At 40.8% G+C, this 9,012-nt stretch overlaps 1 non-coding gene across 1 annotated transcript; it reads left to right on the forward strand.

Moving 5' to 3' along the window:
• The first annotated feature begins 7,315 nt into the window (after positions 1-7,315).
• trnav-cac (transfer RNA valine (anticodon CAC)) lies at positions 7,316-7,388 on the forward strand. Its single transcript has one exon. It is a non-coding gene; the product is annotated as a tRNA-Val (tRNA).
• The last annotated feature ends 1,624 nt before the right edge of the window (positions 7,389-9,012 follow it).

Consider the following 9,012-nt stretch of genomic DNA (forward strand, 5'->3'; position numbering starts at 1 on the left):
CATTTTAAAAATTAGACAGTAAGCCTATTCACTTAGGGCTCGATCCCAATTTAGGAATTCATGCTTTTCCTACGCACTTCTCAGTATTTGCTATTCAGACTTACCCTTTTAAGTCGCGTAACGCACTCTGCTGGGGTGGCTAGCTTGGGCGCTCTGAATAAATTCCTGCTACGTGTGGTCTGAGTTCCATAATGATTCAAAAGGCTACATGTCCCAAATTATTGCAATACTTTAGCTTAATATGATTCACTAATGCTAGCAACCCTCAGGAACAATTCACAAGGATGTGACAGATTAAAGAAAGGTCAACGGAATGAAAGTATGCCAAAATAAATGTATGTGGCTGTTACTGACAGTGGCTCCCGATAGTGGCTAATATTTAACATGATACAAATTGTCAAATAAAACTGGGAAAAGCCCCACAGTGGAGGTGTCATAATACCCATAAAACCTAGCGGTCAAACAGGGAAATGGTTCCAACCATTTTTCCACCATTCATTTTTCCCATAGGGGATTTTAGAAACACTTAAAATAATACATTTGTAGTTCTTTATGATAGCCACATTAGCAGTTAATTAGCATTTAATTTTGGGGGGGTAAATACAGGCGAATATTTTTTAAAAGTCACCTTGTCCTAGAGAGAATTACACGGTTACCATGCCAGGGTAAGCCAACAAGAAACACAGGCCTTTTTTAATTGTTTTTAAAATCCCCTGTGGGGAATATGAATGGTGGAAAAACGATTGGAACCATTTCCCTGTTCGACCGCTAGTTCTTCTGGGTATTATGACTCCTACTGTGGTACTCTATTTGGGATATTATGGGCGGTAGACTTGTGGGCATTCCTAACATTTCCATGACTTCCAATTTTTTTCTTGTAGTTTCTGTAGTGTAGTGGTTATCACGTTCGCCTCACACGCGAAAGGTCCCGGTTCGAAACCGGCGGGGAAAAAATTTTAACAAAACAGATAGTGATGACAGAAACAGGGTCATAACTGAAAAAAACGAAACAAATACATAGGCCTGCAGAATACATGAATAGACCAGTCTTAGACATGTCTTTCAATAACCAGAGGCAGATAGTGATAACTGAAAAAAAACGAAACAAATACATAGGCCTACAGAATACATGAATAGACCAGTCTTAGACATGTCTTCAATAACCAGAGGTAATGCAAAGTTATAAAACAGGTTGTTTGGATCCTGGATGCTAATTGGTTAAGAGCAGGGAGTTGAAGCACCACCATCCCAGCATTCTGCGGGTAGTGCCTTAGCGGATCCATTAGATTTATAAATGCGCATCCACTGTCCCACGGCCCAGCCAGTCAATTTATAAACTTCATCTCCCCTGGAAAAATGTGTCTAGACCAATGGTATTCAAACCTTTTCAGCAGGGACACCATTTTTCCTACAGAATTTCTGGGGTCACCTTTTTTGCAATCATTTCTGGATCCCCCCATACAACTTTGTCGGTACGTTATTTTTTTTACATCAACAAATAACCTTCATTTTATCAATACTTTTTTTCTAATTAACTTTCTCAAAAACGTTTCTATATTGTCTCATACAATAATCTGTACTCATAATTTTTTGTTCCTAAATAATGAATATATATATCCCCACTGCAGTCCCCCGACCCCGACTTTAAATATCACTGGTCTAGACAATATTTCCCAATGCCCCTAGGCTAGCATATGGTTTGAAACAGTTGAGGTTTGTCTAAACCTTGCTGTCTCCTCTCCGACCTGTGGATCAATGTTGCCGTTTTTTTGGTGACCTCCACCTTGCGATGTGTATGAATGTGACCGAATGACAGCTTTCTCAGCCTCCAGTATTATGCTGCAGTAGTTTAGTGTCGGGGGCTAGGGTCAGTCTGTACATCTGGGTATTCTCTTGTCTTATCCGGTGTCCTGTGAATGTAAATATGCTCTCTCTAATTCTCTCTTCTTCTTTCTTTCTTTCTCTCGGAGGACCTGAGCCCTAGGACTACCTGGCACGATGACTCCTTGCTGTCCCCAGTCCACCTGGCCATGCTGCTGCTCCAGTTTCAACTGTTCTGCCTGCGGCTACGGAACCCTGACCTGTTCACCGGACGTGCTTGTTGCACCCTCGACAATTACTATGATTATTATTATTTGACCATGCTGGTCATTTACGAACATTTTAACATCTTGACTATGTTCTGTTATAATATCCACCCGGCACAGCCAGAAGAGGACTGGCCACCCCTCATAGCCTGGTTCCTCTCTAGGTTTCTTCCTAGGTTTTTGGCCTTTCTCAGGAGTTTTTCCTAGGGAGTTTTTCCCAGCCACCGTGCTTCTTTCACATGCATTGCTTGCTGTTTGGGGTTTTAGGCTGGGTTTCTGTACAGCACTTTGAGATTTCAGCTGATGTACGAAGGGCTATATAAATAAATTTGATTTGATTTGATTTGATTTGATTCTCTGAGCCAGGCAAATTAATTGATCAGGGTCATTATAATGGATATATCCAAAGAAATGGCAATATAATCCAAGGTAAAACAAACAAAAGTGCAGACAGTTTTCTGTCATTTCAGCTGCTTGATGTGATTGTGTGATAGATTTAGTTGGCTGGCTAGCAAAGGAAAAGTAGCTAGCCTGCATAGCTACAGTGCATTCGGAAAGTATTCAGACCCCTTACTTTTTTCCACATTTTGTTACGTTACAGCCTTATTCTGAAATGGATTAAGTCAAATAAAATCTATCTACACACAATACCCCATAATGACAAAGCGATAACATCATTTTTAATTCATAAAAAAATTTTAAAAAATACCTTATTTACATACGTTTTCAGACCCTTTGCTATGAGGCTGGAAATTGAGCTCAGGTCCATCCTGTTTCCATTGATCATCCTTGAGATGTTTCTACAACTTGATTGGAGTCCACCTGTGGTAAATTCAATGGATTGGTCATGATTTGAAAAGGCACACACCTGTCTGTCTATATAAGGTTCCACAGTTGACAGTGCATGTCAGAGCATAAACTAAGCCATGAGGTGGAAGGAATTGTCCCTAGAGCTCCGAGACAGGATTGTGTCGAGGCACAGACGTGGGGAAGGGTACCGATACATTTCTGCAGCATTGAAGGTACCCAAGAACACAGTGGCTTCCATCATTCTTAAAAGGAAGAAGTTTGGAACCACCAAGACTCTTCCAAGAGCCGGCTGCTCAGCCAAACCATCCCTACGGTGAATCAGCCCTTATTCAGGAGTTATTCACACGATAATTCCCGGGATCTCAAGCCTTATTGCTTAGTTAATGGACTAAGTCATTTCTGACTTCATTAGGTTCTGAGAGCTTATTCAGGAGTTATTCACACGATAATTCCCAGGATCTCAAGCCTTATTGCTTAGTTAATGAGCTAAGTCATTTCTGACTTCATTAGGTTCTGAGAGCGATAAATGCCCACCCACCCACCCACCCAGCCAAAGTCACACCCTTAGTATCCTACTCATGCAGTTTCCGTAGTGTAGCGGTTATCACGTTCGCCTAACACGCGCGAAAGGACCGGCGGGAAGCACAACATACAAGCCTATTCACTACTCGATCCCAATTTAGGAATTCATGCTTTTCCTACGCACTTCTCAGTATTTGCTATTCAGACTTACCCTTTTAAGTCGCGTAACGCACTCTGCTGGGGTGGCTAGCTTGGGCGCTCTGAATAAATTCCTGCTACGTGTGGTCTGAGTTCCATAATGATTCAAATAGGCTACATGTCCCAAATTATTGCAATACTTTAGCTTAATATGATTCACTAATGCTAGCAACCCTCAGGAACAATTCACAAGGATGTGACAGATTAAAGAAAGGTCAACGGAATGAAAGTATGCCAAAATAAATGTATGTGGCTGTTACTGACAGTGGCTCCCGATAGTGGCTAATATTTAACATGATACAAATTGTCAAATAAAACTGGGAAAAGCCCCACAGTGGAGGTGTCATAATACCCATAAAACCTAGCGGTCAAACAGGGAAATGGTTCCAACCATTTTTCCACCATTCATTTTTCCCATAGGGGATTTTAGAAACACTTAAAATAATACATTTGTAGTTCTTTATGATAGCCACATTAGCAGTTAATTAGCATTTAATTTTGGGGGGGTAAATACAGGCGAATATTTTTTATAAAAGTCACCTTGTCCTAGAGAGAATTACACGGTTACCATGCCAGGGTAAGCCAACAAGAAACACAGGCCTTTTTTAATTGTTTTTAAAATCCCTGTGGGGAATATGAATGGTGGAAAAACGATTGGAACCATTTCCCTGTTCGACCGCTAGTTTTATGGGTATTATGACTCCTACTGTGGTACTCTATTTGGGATATTATGGGCGGTAGACTTGTGGGCATTCCTAACATTTTCCATGACTTCCATTTTTTTCTTGTAGTTTGTAGTGTAGTGGTTATCACGTTCGCCTCACACGCGAAAGGTCCCCGGTTCGAAACCGGGCGGAAACAAATTTTAACAAAACAGATAGTGATGACAGAAACAGGGTCATAACTGAAAAAAACGAAACAAATACATAGGCCTGCAGAATACATGAATAGACCAGTCTTAGACATGTCTTTCAATAACCAGAGGCAGATAGTGATAACTGAAAAAAACGAAACAAATACATAGGCCTACAGAATACATGAATAGACCAGTCTTAGACATGTCTTTCAATAACCAGAGGCAATGCAATGTTATTAAACAGGTTGTTTGGATCCTGGATGCTAATTGGTTAATAGCAGGGAGTTGAAGCACCACCATCCCAGCATTCTGCGGGTAGTGCCTGTTAGCGGTCCATTAGATTTATAAATGCGCATCCACTGTCCCACGGCCCAGCCAGTCAATTTATAAACTTCATCTCCCCTGGAAAAATGTGTCTAGACCAATGGTATTCAAACCTTTTCAGCAGGGACACCATTTTTCCTACAGAATTTCTGGGGTCCCCATTTTTTTGCAATCATTTCTTGTGATCCCACCCCAAATACAACTTTAAAATCGGTACGTTACATTTTTTTTTACATCAACAAATAACCTTCAATTACCCAATCAAATACTTTTTTTCTAATTAACTTTCTCAAAAACGTTTCTATATTGTCTCATACAATAATCTGTACTATAATTTTTTGTTCCTAAATAATGAATATATATATCCCCACTGCAGTCCCCCCGACCCCGACTTTAAATATCACTGGTCTAGACAATATTTCCCAATGCCCCTAGGCTAGCATATGGTTTGAAACAGTTGAGGTTTGTCTAAACCTTGCTGTCTGCCTCTCCGACCTGTGGATCAATGTTGCCGTTTTTTGGTGACCTCCACCGTGCGATGTGTATGAATGTGACCAGAATGACAGCTTCCCTGAGACAGGCAAATTAATTTATCAGGGTCATTATAATGGATATATCCAAAGAAATGGCAATATAATCCAAGGTAAAACAAACAAAAGTGCAGACAGTTTTCTGTCATTTCAGCTGCTTGATGTGATTGTGTGATAGATTAGTTGGCTGGCTAGCAAAGGAAAAGTAGCTAGCCTGCATAGCTACAGTGCATTCGGAAAGTATTCAGACCCCTTACTTTTTTCCACATTTTGTTACGTTACAGCCTTATTCTGAAAATGGATTAAGTCAAATAAAATCTATCTACACACAATACCCCATAATGACAAAGCGATAACATATCATTTTTAATTCATAAAAAAAGATTTAAAAAATACCTTATTTACATACGTTTTCAGACCCTTTGCTATGAGGCTGGAAATTGAGCTCAGGTCCATCCTGTTTCCATTGATCATCCTTGAGATGTTTCTACAACTTGATTGGAGTCCACCTGTGGTAAATTCAATGGATTGGTCATGATTTGAAAAGGCACACACCTGTCTGTCTATATAAGGTTCCACAGTTGACAGTGCTGTCAGAGCATAAACTAAGCCATGAGGTGGAAGGAATTGTCCCTAGAGCTCCGAGACAGGATTGTGTCGAGGCACAGACGTGGGGAAGGGTACCGATACATTTCTGCAGCATTGAAGGTACCCAAGAACACAGTGGCTTCCATCATTCTTAAAAGGAAGAAGTTTGGAACCACCAAGACTCTTCCAAGAGCGGCTGCTCAGCCAAACCATCCCTACGGTGAATCAGCCTTATTCAGGAGTTATTCACACGATAATTCCCGGATCTCACTAGCGTGGACTCAGACTTCATTATCTGAGAGTATTCAGGAGTTATTCACACGATAATTCCCGGGATCTCAAGCCTTATTGCTTAGTTAATGGCTAAGTCATTTCTGACTTCATTAGGTTCTGAGAGCGATAAATGCCCCACCCACCCACCCAGCCAAAGTCACACCCTTAGTATCCTACTCATGCAGTTTCCGTAGTGTAGCGGTTATCACGTTCGCCTAACACGCGAAAGGAGACCGGGCGGAAACACATTTAACAAATTAGACAGTAAGCCTATTCACTTAGGGCTCGATCCCAATTTAGGAATTCATGCTTTTCCTACGCACTTCTCAGTATTTGCTATTCAGACTTACCCTTTTAAGTCGCGTAACGCACTCTGCTGGGGTGGCTAGCTTGGGCGCTCTGAATAAATTCCTGCTACGTGTGGTCTGAGTTCCATAATGATTCAAATAGGCTACATGTCCCAAATTATTGCAATACTTTAGCTTAATATGATTCACTAATGCTAGCAACCCTCAGGAACAATTCACAAGGATGTGACAGATTAAAGAAAGGTCAACGGAATGAAAGTATGCCAAAATAAATGTATGTGGCTGTTACTGACAGTGGCTCCCGATAGTGGCTAATATTTAACATGATACAAATTGTCAAATAAAACTGGGAAAAGCCCCACAGTGGAGGTGTCATAATACCCATAAAACCTAGCGGTCAAACAGGGAAATGGTTCCAACCATTTTTCCACCATTCATTTTTCCCATAGGGGATTTTAGAAACACTTAAAATAATACATTTGTAGTTCTTTATGATAGCCACATTAGCAGTTAATTAGCATTTAATTTTGGGGGGGTAAATACAGGCGAATATTTTTTATAAAAGTCACCTTGTCCTAGAGAGAATTACACGGTTACCATGCCAGGGTAAGCCAACAAGAAACACAGGCCTTTTTTAATTGTTTTTAAAATCCCCTGTGGGGAATATGAATGGTGGAAAAACGATTGGAACCATTTCCCTGTTCGACCGCTAGTTCTTATGGGTATTATGACTCCTACTGTGGTACTCTATTTGGGATATTATGGGCGGTAGACTTGTGGGCATTCCTAACATTTTCCATGACTTCCATTTTTCTTGTAGTTTCTGTAGTGTAGTGGTTATCACGTTCGCCTCACACGCGAAAGGTCCCCGGTTCGAAACCGGGCGGAAACAAATTTTAACAAAACAGATAGTGATGACAGAAACAGGGTCATAACTGAAAAAAACGAAACAAATACATAGGCCTGCAGAATACATGAATAGACCAGTCTTAGACATGTCTTTCAATAACCAGAGGCAGATAGTGATAACTGAAAAAAAACGAAACAAATACATAGGCCTACAGAATACATGAATAGACCAGTCTTAGACATGTCTTTCAATAACCAGAGGCAATGCAATGTTATAAAACAGGTTGTTTGGATCCTGGATGCTAATTGGTTAATAGCAGGGAGTTGAAGCACCACCATCCCAGCATTCTGCGGGTAGTGCCTGTTAGCGGTTCCATTAGATTTATAAATGCGCATCCACTGTCCCACGGCCCAGCCAGTCAATTTATAAACTTCATCCCCTGGAAAAATGTGTCTAGACCAATGGTATTCAAACCTTTTCAGCAGGGACACCATTTTTTCCTACAGAATTTCTGGGGTCCCATTTTTTTGCAATCATTTCTTGTGATCCCACCCAAATACAACTTTAAAATCGGTACGTTACATTTTTTTTTACATCAAAAATAACCTTCAATTACCCAATCAAATACTTTTTTTCTAATTAACTTTCTCAAAAACGTTTCTATATTGTCTCATACAATAATCTGTACTCATAATTTTTTGTTCCTAAATAATGAATATATATACCCCACTGCAGTCCCCCCGACCCCGACTTTAAATATCACTGGTCTAGACAATATTTCCCAATGCCCCTAGGCTAGCATATGGTTTGAAACAGTTGAGGTTTGTCTAAACCTTGCTGTCTGCCTCTCCGACCTGTGGATCAATGTTGCCGTTTTTTTGGTGACCTCCACCGTGCGATGTGTATGAATGTGACCAGAATGACAGCTTCTCTCAGCCTCCAGTATTTATGCAGTAGTTTATGTGTCGGGGGGCTAGGGTCAGTCTGTTACATCTGGAGTATCTTTGTCTTATCCGGTGTCCTGTGTGAATGTAAATATGCTCTCCTAATTCTCTCTTTCTTCTTTCTTTCTTTCTCTCGGAGGACCTGAGCCCTAGGACTACCTGGCATGATGACTCCTTGCTGTCCCCAGTCCACCTGGCCATGCTGCTGCTCCAGTTTCAACTGTTCTGCCTGCGGCTACGGAACCCTGACCTGTTCACCGGACGTGCTTGTTGCACCCTCGACAATTACTATGATTATTATTTATTTGACCATGCTGGTCATTTACGAACATTTTAACATCTGACTATGTTCTGTTATAATATCCACCCGGCACAGCCAGAAGAGGACTGGCCACCCCTCATAGCCTGGTTCCTCTCTAGGTTTCTTCCTAGGTTTTTGGCCTTCTCAGGAGTTTTTCCTAGGGAGTTTTTCCCAGCCACCGTGCTTCTTTCACATGCATTGCTTGCTGTTTGGGGTTTTAGGCTGGGTTTCTGTACAGCACTTTGAGATTTCAGCTGATGTACGAAGGGCTATATAAATAAATTTGATTTGATTGATTTGATTTGATTCTCTGAGCCAGGCAAATTAATTGATCAGGGTCATTATAATGGATATATCCAAAGAAATGGCAATAATCCAAGGTAAAACAAACAAAAGTGCAGACAGTTTTCTGTCATTTTCA

This window comes from Salmo trutta, unplaced genomic scaffold (genome assembly GCF_901001165.1).
Source record: "Salmo trutta unplaced genomic scaffold, fSalTru1.1, whole genome shotgun sequence".
In the NCBI taxonomy this organism is placed as follows: Eukaryota; Metazoa; Chordata; class Actinopteri; order Salmoniformes; family Salmonidae; genus Salmo; species Salmo trutta.